Source organism: Suricata suricatta, chromosome 5, assembly GCF_006229205.1.
Source record: "Suricata suricatta isolate VVHF042 chromosome 5, meerkat_22Aug2017_6uvM2_HiC, whole genome shotgun sequence".
Lineage (NCBI taxonomy): Eukaryota > Metazoa > Chordata > Mammalia > Carnivora > Herpestidae > Suricata > Suricata suricatta.
In genome coordinates, this window is record NC_043704.1 from 149,194,336 (window position 1) to 149,205,952 (window position 11,617).

Genomic DNA, 11,617 nt, shown 5'->3' on the forward strand with positions numbered 1-11,617 from the left:
TGTCATGTTGCAGAGGGAAATGCAGAAGGGAACCTTCCATGCCCTACATCTGCTACAAAACGGTGCTGGGCTGTTCATCAGAAAAGGTGGAGGTGGACCTCAAATAGTTTTCCATCAGCCCACGATCCTGCCACACCCAGTGAGGTTACTTTATAAGACATTAGTCCAGCTCTTCAGGTCACCCTGAAGACCAAGTGTCCAGTCTGCAAAGAGCGCTTCCTGGACAAAACTGTCCCTGCATCACCTGCTTAGAAACTGACCCCCTCTTGACCTGACCGCAGGAGGGATGTGCTGGGGCCTCAGGACATGAGTCCCTTTCCTGTCTGGAAGCCCTGGGAGCCCAGGGTGGGGGTTGGGTTGGCTGCATTCTTTCACTGCGGAAGGGTCCCCGAGCAGATGAGACCCAGAGAGGCTGGTCACCAGCCAAGGCCAATGATGGCCGGTCAAGTCTTCTCTTTATCTGCAGGTCCTAGGTTGACAGGGACAGCCAGGGTGCAGGGTTCAGGCTGGGAGTGGGACAGGAGACAGGCCAGAGGACACTCCCGGAAGGATACGGGGTGGTAAGTGCCACAGCTCGGTGGAGCTTGGAGACCCCGCAGCTGACCCGTCCGCGGTTTGGCTGGGTCAAGGCGCTACACAGAGAGGCTTCATTAAGAGCCCAAAGAACAGAAATAAACACTACCAATTAACCACAGAAATCAAAGGTCTCTGACGGGACCCCAAGCATGGGGTGAGCGGGTGGTGTGGGGTCGCCAGAGGGGACGCAGGGCCCAGCCTCCCGCAGGCATCCTGAGTCCAGGGGCAGGAGGGGCCGATCTCACTGGGGCGCGGAGCAGAACCCAGACAGTTTAGAAAATAAAGGGCTGAGGTCAACATCCCACTGAATTAAATGGAGGAGACAGTCTACTGCCCACACCAGGGATTTCAGCCAGAGATGTTTTTTTTTAAACTTAAACATTTTTCTTAAGTATTAAGGGGGAATAACCTTTAATCTAAGAAAGCAATGCTGTCCCTACTAGACAGAGGCAGCAGGATGAGTGGGGACGGCTGCACAGTGGGCTGTCTTGTGAGGCACCCACACTCTGTTCTGGGTGCCCACCACGGGGCCGGGGGCACGCAGGCACGGCGAGGGCTCCTGCCGCAGCAGAGCAGCCCCAGACTTCAGACGTGCCTCCCCCATCACCGAAAACTAGAAAGATGCTTAAACTCCAGCCCGGCTGCAGGCCATGGAGAAGGCGCATGTGCCCTTTCAGTGTCTTCAGGATGGCCCCAGCGCAGTGGGGTGGCTGTCCCCCATCTAAACACCGTGTGGCTCTTTGATAAACACAGACATCTCTATCCTCCGTCAATCTAGTGTTTCACAATCAATATGACGATTAAAACCAAGTAAAACCAAACCAAGGATTACAACACTGACTGAGTCTGACAACTTGACGTCGCCTCCACCGCCTGAGGGACTGGCGTGCTCTCTTTCCCCCGGACAGGGTCCCGTCCCCAGCAGGTAAGGACTGCCCTGGGTGCCCGTGCTGGGAACCAGAACAGCCACCATCGGTGCCCATTCCGAGGAGCCTGGGCAAAGCCGGGGGCAGGGACGGTCTACGTGATCATACTTGATCTTCTTCTCTAAGGAAAACACCGTAAGTACAAGGCGGGGGCTCTAGCCCTGGCTCACCGGACAGCCCTTGCCCTCAGAGCAGCGAATGCCTATGTATTCCCATCTCTAAGCCTCATTAAGTAGAGAAATTACTGCTTCCCCCCTCCCTAAATCTTTTATTTCACTTTACTTCCCATCACCTACATCCCCTCCTGGGTGAGTGGCGGTGACCGTGACCAACACTGACAGCTGAAGACAGGGTGGACACACCTCGCTGCTGTGTCTCAAGGCCCTGAGCATATCGAGGCTGCTGGGGTCCCTGAAACCCAGAACTGAAGTGACAGCAGGCACCGCAACCCTCAGCACCAAATCACCCCTGTCTTTCCATGAGCTGCCCTCCAGGGGGAGGGTCCAGGTCAGACTGTGTAAAAGGAGGCTGGGGGAGGTTTTGAAAGCTCATGCTTGTTTTTCTTAATGATTAAAAATATAGGCATGAAAGTCATTGCTTTTGTAAGAAAGGACTCTTTTGCAAACGTGTTTTTGAGAGCAAAGAAATCCAAGACCCCGGTGTGATCAGAACACAGAGCCTGGATGAAGGTGGTGCACTGGCGGCTGACACCCCACATACAGTCTAGTCGGACCACGTCCGGTTTCCCCCCAGTGTGTGCGTGCTTAGGGGCCACGTGGCCTGGCGTGTGTTGACCTTACGTGAACTGAGATGGGGTTTCCCAAGGAGCAATGATTATGGAGTCTCAGTGAGCTGAGCTACGGACCAGTCCTGGACTAGCCACTCAGGGCACCGCACACGTACCCTCTGGGCCTTGCGGAGGAGTGCTCCCCGGATGCCCCAGTCAGAGGGGAGTGCCAGCAGGTGAGGCTTGTGCCTGCTTCCCACCACATTCCCAAGGCTCTTTGGGTTGCCTCCAAAATAACAAATATACAAGAGCAGCTACTTTATTATTCTGTGTGTGATGCCACAGGTCCACTTTGTCCACGTAATGGACATACAAAGTTCTGACTGTTCTTGGGCCCTAACGGCACAAGTGAACTTAGAAGATATTCTTGGTCCTTTGAGTGAGGTCAGTATTACCAAATTCAGGTGTGTTTTGACCAAAAACAAAAACAAAAACAAAAACACCCCCCAAAAAACCCTCTGCAAATTCAGAAAGAAGAAAAGCTAGGGAAAAAAATCATTTCCAATTCTATCCATGTGCAGAAGAGCGCCCATAGAGGGAGAGGGGTAAAATGGCACTTCTAGAGGCTTCTAAAATCACTGCAGGAAAGATGCTAGGACCAAATCCTTCATTCCAACTCCATCCGGTCCTAGGTCTAAAAACATGGCTGAATTCCATGTGGTGAGAGCAGCAAGGACTTCCTTCCGTTCCCATTACACACTTTCCAGAATCTGGAAGGTTCTAGAAAAATGGAGTCTAGCCTGGGTGACAGTGCTGTCTTTAGTTCGACCTGTGGAATTGCTCACAGTCACAGTTTGGGTTAAGCTGTCAGCAGTGTGATCCTGCACGGCCGCAGACACAGCTTTCTAACCCAGTTCTCGCATCCGGAGTGTCACCCCGCCTCCTTGTGGGCTGTTTGGAAACACGAGCTGACCCATCTAATGGTACTGAATTAAACATGCCGTCAAATACTCAGTTCCTCCTCTACCATTACTGCTGTTTCCCTGCGTGAAGCCAAGAACAGCAGAGAGCAGGAGAGATCAGCTGCTGACGGGGGAACCCCTGTAAAAGTAGCAAAATGATGATTTTTCCTATTACCCTGCAGGTCATCTTGTAGAGGACATGGGACAAATGTTTTTGGAGCACACGGCCAGGTTTTAATGAAGGGACTCTGTGTCACCTAGCAAAGTCTGCAGCTGAATCACAGTTAAGTCACATGAGTCTAGGAGGGGGAAGCAAATCAGTGTTTCCAGAAGTTGTTTGGGACAAGCCAAAGAGACCAGCTTGAGCAAATCTATAATCCTGCAGCTGTACCAGGCTGTGGGTATACACCATATAGTCTTTTGCCCTTTGAACCAAGCATTCTGGGTAAGAATGTGGCAAAACACATGGACAAATGCTCTTTCTTTCATACTTAACTGAAAGGGCATGAAAACCACTGGAAGGGAAGAGTGAAACACCCATACGGGTTAACACAAGAAGCCCACAGACAAAGCCCCAGCGCCCTTTACAAGAAGAAACTGGTAACAGCATCAAGACTTCTCTGGTGCGCTAGAAAAGCCAGTCGCTCCCCGGGCACACACGGTGCAGCCGCCAGATGTCCCCGGCCGAGAGGAAGCGAGGGCTAACCACGAGGGGAAAACCTGCACCGAGCAGAAATGGAACAAAACAAAACCGTGGAGGGTGTCAGAGCTGAACGGCCTCGACGCAACGAGAAGACAGCGATTTCCAAACGAAGCCCTCCGCAGGTGCCAGTGGCCCCCTCACCCCCAGCAAGAATGGTTTGCGGAGAAAGTGGCTCAGGCCACAGTTCTCGAGTTTGTCCCCCCAGCCACCCCCTGCTAACTACCCCGGTGACAGTGACATGAGGAACTTGCAGCCCCGGGACAGTGCCGCAGACGCCAGGGTTTCTGGCTCCCCAGTGGACACACGTGGCCTGGACCCTGAGCCCGCCCCTCGGGTCTCCCCGGCCCCCGCCCTTCCGCCCTGTGTGGTGCAGGCTGCTGCACTTTGCAAACTAAATCTTGGAGAGGTCTATATCAGGAATTGTAGAAAGTCCTTTTTCTTCTAGATGCCTGCAGGATTTGTATGGACATGACATTTAACTAGTCCCCTAAACCATGGTGTCCCGTGAACATGTGAGTGTATCCGAGGGATCTATTCATGGGATTTTCTTTAGGCTATTGAACATCCTACTCTCTCTCATTAAACAACCCCCCTCCACCCCTTACCCCCAGTCTGGCTCCCCAGCCACCCCACCATGGCTCCCGGCCGTGAACCTGCTGAAAAAGATCCCTCTACGGTCACCCGGCTGCCATGTCACCAAGTCAAGGGCCTTCTCTGGTCTTCATCTGATGCGTTCACCGCTGCACCGGACATCCTGCCCCCACCTCCCTCCGGACACTGCTGCCCGTGACTCTGACGTGACCCCTCACCTGGCCTCCCAGCCTCCATCTCCCTCTGCCCGTGTCCAGCCTCTTCTGGAAGCAATACTCAAGGATTCACTTCAGATCAGCACCACCCGCCAGAAGGTTTTGTGATGACAGGAATGTTTTATTAGCACTTAAAACATGGTCAGTGCAACTAAGGAGCTGAATGTTTAATTTGATTGAATTTGACTAACTTCAACGTAAATGGCCACAGGTGGCTGGAGGCTACCGTGGACAGCGCTCTCCCTGAGACCGCACACCCCGCTGTGGCCGCCACCTGCACGCAGGGCCTGCACACATCCCTACACCAAGCTCAGACTTCCTTCCCGACTCACACCAGGCTCACAGAACCAACACCCAGCTGACATCTTCCCTCGGATGCCACTAAACTGACAAAATGAGATTCGAGGTCATCTCTCTGGATCGTTCCTGACGTGTCTGCACTCTACATCTTGATCACAGTCACACGAATCCATCACGGAACTGGGGCGACGGCCTCACGACTGGTCTCCTTGCATTCCCTCGGGCCACCCCCTAGTCCTCCCAGGGACCCGCGCATCTGGGAGGCACGGCTCTCAGCACGCCGCTTATTCATCCATTAGGACAATGCCGAGTCCCAGGTGCCTACTAGCTGTGCCAGGCCCCACGAAGAGGCCAGGGATCCTCCGAGCCCCCAAATTCGAGTGTGGGGCCAGCAGTGAGGCGTGCAGGGCTGAGGCCTGGTAAGGGCTAGGAGTTAATTGGGAGAAACAAGTAGTGATCCATTCTACTTGGGGCCAGGAAAGGCGGGAAAAGCAAGCACTTGACCAAGAGTCATCAAGGGGAGGTGCCCACTGAGCAGGGAGAATGTGACACCAAAGGATGAAGGTGGTAGAAAAATCCAAAGACAGAGACAAGGCAGGAGAGGTGGCCAGGACTGGGCCCAGGAGGCCTCAGGGTCACGCCCCTTTGTTCTGGACACTTCCCGCAGCCTCTGGTTACATAAGCTTCTCTGGCAGCCCAGCCGCTCGCTCCCTGGAATTCTTTTTTTTTTTTGGCCTGTATGTTTGTGATTGATTTTTTAAAAAATAAAATACAAGACTTTCAGTATATCCTGATTAAATTTTAAATTTTACCTCCCCCTTTTGACCTCTGTCACTGAAGCCTGTCATGATCTTTCTGGAGGCCTTCACCCAGCGCCTCCCACTGCCTTTCCATCACCTTCACTGTTGGTCTGCGTCGCAGGCCTCCCCCTGTGTGTTTTCCTGACACTCAGAGCTTACCGACACTGACACCTAACAAAACGCACCCCCTTTGATGGCCACCTAGTGCCTTCCTGCCTGCCTGGTCTCTACCTCTTCCCCACGCTAAGAGCCCACCTTTCACTCTGGAGGTCGGCAGTGCTAGGTTCTTTCTCGACTTCCCAGTCAGGGCATGAACTAGTAACTGAATTCTGCTCAGTGGGGCTGGAGGGTAAGTCTCCTGGGGGCTTCGGGGCAAGATTTTCCTTCTTAATATAAAGAGACTCCGAGGAGAAGCCCCCTGTCCCCACCCCTGCCTCTGAAGAAGAGTGGGTGAAGACATTGTGCCGGGAGCTGTGACACCCATGTGCGACCGACCGCAATGAAAGCCAACATACTGACCATGGCGGCACGGAAAGAGAGGCAAAACCTACCTAGTTCCTCAGTGCCCTCACTGGACAGCCTTCCTTCAACCCTGGGCCTGCCCCACTTAATGACTTATTGTTATATTACACCTCAAGTTCGTTTTTTTTTCCAAGGGGGTGCACCGGTCCTGGAAGTACTGCAATACCAGGTCGATGCGTGGAGTGGATGGAGCAAGCTCCTATTCCATCTCCTAGTTCCAAAAATCCATTTAATATATTGTCCTCGGATAGAGGACGTATCAGATATTAAACTGATAAGAACAGATACTACACTTGATCTTAGCCAAAAGGCCGAGAAGCAACTCACCTCAAGTTCATTTAATAACTTTTATTCCTTCTATGGAAACAACTCCGAAAGATCCTAGGCTATGAAAGCCCCTAGGTCTCATCATTTCTTCTGTTCTCAAGTTATGAGGCATCTTCTCAACTAAATAGGTCATATCTTCTGTTTATAATTCTATGTAGATGGAAGGCTTTGTCCAGGCGTGTTTTTCTCCCTTAAATTACCAAGTTCTCGTGATCACGCTGGCCAGTTTTCTGCCGCGTTCACTCTTCCCGTGAATTTTGAGGTACCTTCTACTGCTGGTTCTAGTCTGACATTTGGAACCTTTTTTAGAAACCCCCATCGCGTCTCCATTCCACGCAGCCTTTGTCTCCCTTTCCTTCCAGTTATGAGGCTTGACCTCCAGCGTGGACCAACGCCTGGCCTCCCTCTCCTGCAGGTGCTCTGCCATCAGGATGGAGGCTGCCCACTAGCTGAGCTCCCTGAGGCTCCCAGGCGTGGCTTCTTCCTCCATGTCCTCAGAAAAGCCCTCCAGGAGCTGGTCTGTGCCCCTCCTCACTCCCAGAGCTCGGAGAGCAGTCAGGCCTGCTGTCTGCCCCCAGCCCCCAAACTACACTACTAGGGTCAGAGCTGGTAGGCGAGGAGGGGGAGGGGAGAGGTGTGAACACTCACACCTCGTTGTTAGGAGAGCTGGGGGAAGGGCTGCTCCATGGGGGGGGGGGTGACTCAGCTCTCACATATGGGCCAAAGCGACAGCACTCTTCTTGCTCGGCATGCAGGCCTCACGCGTGTGGTCAGCAACAGGCCTCCTCCGGCCTGTCGTTCTGTCATCTAAGGCCTGGCGTGCAGCTCCTCCTTGAAGGGTCCGGACCGACCCTCTGTTGGAAAACCTCGCATCATAAGCACACCCCCAGCAGCTCTGCATTTTTCCTTTCCCTCGTGTCAGATTCCTCCACTGTCACCACTTGACTCTAAGCGTCTTCAGGATACTTGTTTTCCTGGCTTCCTTCCTGGACATTCCCATTAGCCGAGACTTCTCCTAGCGAAACGATCAGCTAGCTTTTAGAGGAAACAGCTGAAAAACAACCCTCACACTAGCATGTAGTTTTTACACCTGTTAGAACCGTGCTGGGGAAGCGTTAAGGTGGCCCATCCGTCACTCTGCACCCCTGTGGGAGCGGCGACACCTGCCTGCAGGGCACCTGGCCGCCCCATCCCCAGTCCTCACAGAGCTTCCTTCTTCGCATCCGCAGTAACTCATCTGCGCAAAGTGAGCCTAGGTCTTCGACAGAAACACAGGGCTGCTTCCCAACCACTGTTCTTCCTAATTCCCTCAACAGCTGTATTTTCCAGCACTCGAGGAAGGTGCAGTTGACCCTTGAGCAATGCAGGTGTGAACCGCGCTGGGCCCCTTATCCATGGATCATGGATAGTACAGCAGATGTCTTTTCCTTACGGTTTTCATAATCACACTTTCTCCTCTCTAGCCTACTTCATTACAACAATACAGTGTGTAACACCTATTAACACACAAAATATGCATTAATCGATGATGTATGTTATTGGTAAGGCTTCCAGTCACACAGCAGGCTATTAGTAGTTACGTTTGGGGGTGATCAAATGTTATATACAAATTTTCAACTGCATGGGGGGGAAGGTCAGTGCCCCTACCCCTCTCCCATGTCTTGGGTTAACGGTGTGCTCCTCTATGGCTTTTCTTGAAAATGGCTTTTATTATTTATTTTAATAATTTGTCACATACACTGTAGTTTTGGCTTCAGGAATAGATGCCGTGATTTGAAGTTTTTAGATTTGGGGGCACTATGGTTTTTTTTGTTTTTGTTTTTTTAATAGTTTATTGTCAGTTTGGTTTCCATATAACACCCAGTGCTTCTCCCCATGGTTTTGCTGGACTTGCTCGCCACTCCGCATCCGCCCCTGTCCGGTGGGGGCAGGGGCAGGGACTGCAGGGAGGACCCTGGGAGGCGAACTGGTGGATGCAGCATGTCCCCTCCCCACGGAAAGTTTTCTTGTGTCTGAGAGGCCCCCGGACGGTCTGTTAGCAGCTTCTCCTGCTTTTCTTTCTTTTAGCCTTCTCATTATATAAATGATAGACTCTGAAAGGCACGTCTTCAATCTTGATGAAGTGCCATTTATTGATTTGCTCTTTTATAGACTGGGCTGCAGGGGCTGTGGCAAAGAAATCTTTGCCTAGTGCAAGTCACAGCGACTTCATCTCATGCCTTTTTCTAGAAGATCTATACTTTGAAGGTTTTCTGTTAGGTTTATGAGCCATTTTGGTATGAAGCATGGGTCCAAGTTCATTTCTTCCTTTCTTTCTGGCATATGGATAGCCAGTTGTTCCGCACCATTTGTTGAAAAGACGATCCTCTCTCTACTGCACCGTATCTGTGTCTTGGTCAAAACGCAGCATCTCCTGGGGTTTTTCTCATACCATTGGTTTGCTTCAAATATCCGAGACTCGTAGGAAGGCTCACTTCTGGAAGAAGGACTAGGTAGTGTTTGGTGACCTACTCCACCAAAGACTGGGTGACAAGAAAGGGCACTTTCCAGGGGTTTCCTCTCCTTGTGTCTCATCCGTCTCCACACCCCCATCCCGTCCTCCCGCTGGACGGGCTCTGTGTATGCACACACCAATGAGCCTACACTTCCGGGGGGGGTGTTGTAGGCGGCTAGTAGGGAGCCTGCAGGTTTCGTGTGGGGCTGCTTGCATCCGGGGTGCCATGCATTCCTTGTGTCCCGTCCCTACGGGTCATGGAGGTCTGCAGTAGCCTGGACATCCCTCGAAACTCCAAAGCTCCTCCCATAAGCACTCACCCCAAGTTTCTCCCCCCGAGGGGGCGGTGCTCCCTCGGCAAGCTGCCGGGGCCACCCCTCCTGGCTCTCTCCCAGGCCGGGCGGCCCTGCAGCTCGGGGCTGCTCTCCCCAGCCAGCAGCCGGCTGCGTCCGGTGTGGCTGCAGCGTCTCTGCTCCATTTCTCTGTCAACCTGTCCTTTCTACTTCCTAGCTAACAGAAACTTCCCAACGGTTTTTGGTTAGTTGATAGTACACTATCTTGTTTCCCAACCTTCTTGATTACCATTTTCTCCTGTTTCTCCTTTTGTGGAAACACGGTTTCTGGAAGAGGCAGAGGTAACTGGGAAGTCTGATCAGACTGTAATAAACCTTTGGGATGTGTGGACGCACTTTCCCGTAGAATGTTCGTGAGTCAGCCCTAGATACAGAAAGGACTGGAGAGCTCGCCAGGCCACCCAGGGATGCGACATGCAGGAAGCCGCTGGCTGTGATCACACTCCGCACGTCCTGAGAAAGCTCTCCTGGCCGAGGAAGACTGGCTCTGCGTTGGGGAGGCAGCAGTCACAGGCCTGGCTAGTGCAGGGGTGCTGGGAACCAGGCAGCAGGGCACCCTTTGCCAAGAGTCAAGCCACCGTCTGTCACGACAAGACCTTTTTCTGTTTTCCTTAATCATCTTTGACCATGGAGTGGAGTCTGCTGCTGGCTGTTTTTGAAGAAAAGTATACATGTGTGTATTTCCACTACCTAGTTAGTAATTAGGAGCTCTAGGTTTTAAAAAAAACTATATTGAGAGTATTTGGGGGGTACTGAAGTATCAATAATTGTGGCTCCACCGACCACTTGTTTTATTTCCCATAGTGTTTGATCCTGAGACAGGGCCCACGACATGTAAGGGACCAGCACTATCGAACACTGTCATCACACAATCTACTCCTATCTGAAGGAGAACATGGCCTCATCTAATAAAACAAAATAAAGAACTCGGAAATTTCACATTTCCTTCTAGGCTCAAATCGTGTTATGAAATCACTCTGGGTAAAGATACGTTACATTCTGAAAAGGGGGAAAGCAGGAAAAAGCAAACATAAAGTATGCCACAGTCTTAAAGACTTGTTCCTTTTGTTTTTTTTAATGTTTTATTTATTTTTGATACAGAGAGAGACAAAGCATGAGAGGGGGAGGGGCAGAGAGCAAAGGAGACACAGAATCTGAAGCAGGCTCCAGGCTTGGAGCTGTCAGCACAGAGCCTGATGCAGGACTTGAGCCCATGAACTTGAGATCATGACCTGAGCCGAGTCAGAGGCTCAACCGAATGAACCACCCAGGCACCCCAAGACCTGTTCCTTTTGTTACTGGGCCTCTGTTTATGCTGTTCGTCTCTTGTTAATTTTGATCTGGCTGTTTACACACATTTTTAATTTGTTCAATCATGTCATGGACCAGTAGTTTCATGGTTCAATAATCATGCAAAGTGGAGCGTTACAAAAAAAAAATCCCAGACTATTTTCAGGTTGGAAAAATTAATGGGTTGAAATTGGAACAATTCTGGGGCACCTGGGTGGCTCAGTCGGTTGAGCGTCTGGCTTTGGCTCAGGTCATGATCTTGTGGTTCCTGGGTTCGAGGCCCACATCAGGCTCTGGGCTGATAGCCAGAGCCTGGAGCCTGTCTTTGGATTCTGTGTCTCCCTCTCTTTGATCCTCCCCTGCTCATGCTGTCTCTTTCTCTGTCTCTCTCTGTCTCTGTCTCTCTCTCTCTCAAAAATAAATAAAAACATTAAAAAATTAAATAAAGAAAGAAATTGGAACAATGCTACATAACCAATTTTTTTTTTTTTGCTCTAATTACAGAATGGACTTCTTTCTGTACAGGTAAAAATGTTCAGTACTAGCATCAAAGGTATAAATGCAGACATACCCCTGTATCCGCTCGCCTTCCCGTTTTGTTCTTTCAAGGACCGGAAGCCACCACATTTTCAGCTGCAGGTTTGGCGCACTTCCTCTGGAGTAAGAGCCAGGCTGGGGCATTGCTACCTTCCTGCCCCAACTCTGAGAAGGGGCCCTGCACCCAGGGGAAAGCAGGGCTGTGCCCACAGGCTGGGGCGGGCACACTGAGCCCGGACCATCCCCTAGCAGGCTTGTCCCTCCGCTCAGTGGCTGCAAAACTCGGAAAACAAC

General features: G+C 51.5%; 1 non-coding gene across 1 annotated transcript; it reads right to left on the reverse strand.

Moving 5' to 3' along the window:
* Positions 1-6,454: 6,454 nt before the first annotated feature.
* On the reverse strand, positions 6,455-6,645 carry LOC115293119. Its single transcript, XR_003909378.1, has one exon. It is a non-coding gene; the product is annotated as a U2 spliceosomal RNA (small nuclear RNA).
* Positions 6,646-11,617: the final 4,972 nt, after the last annotated feature.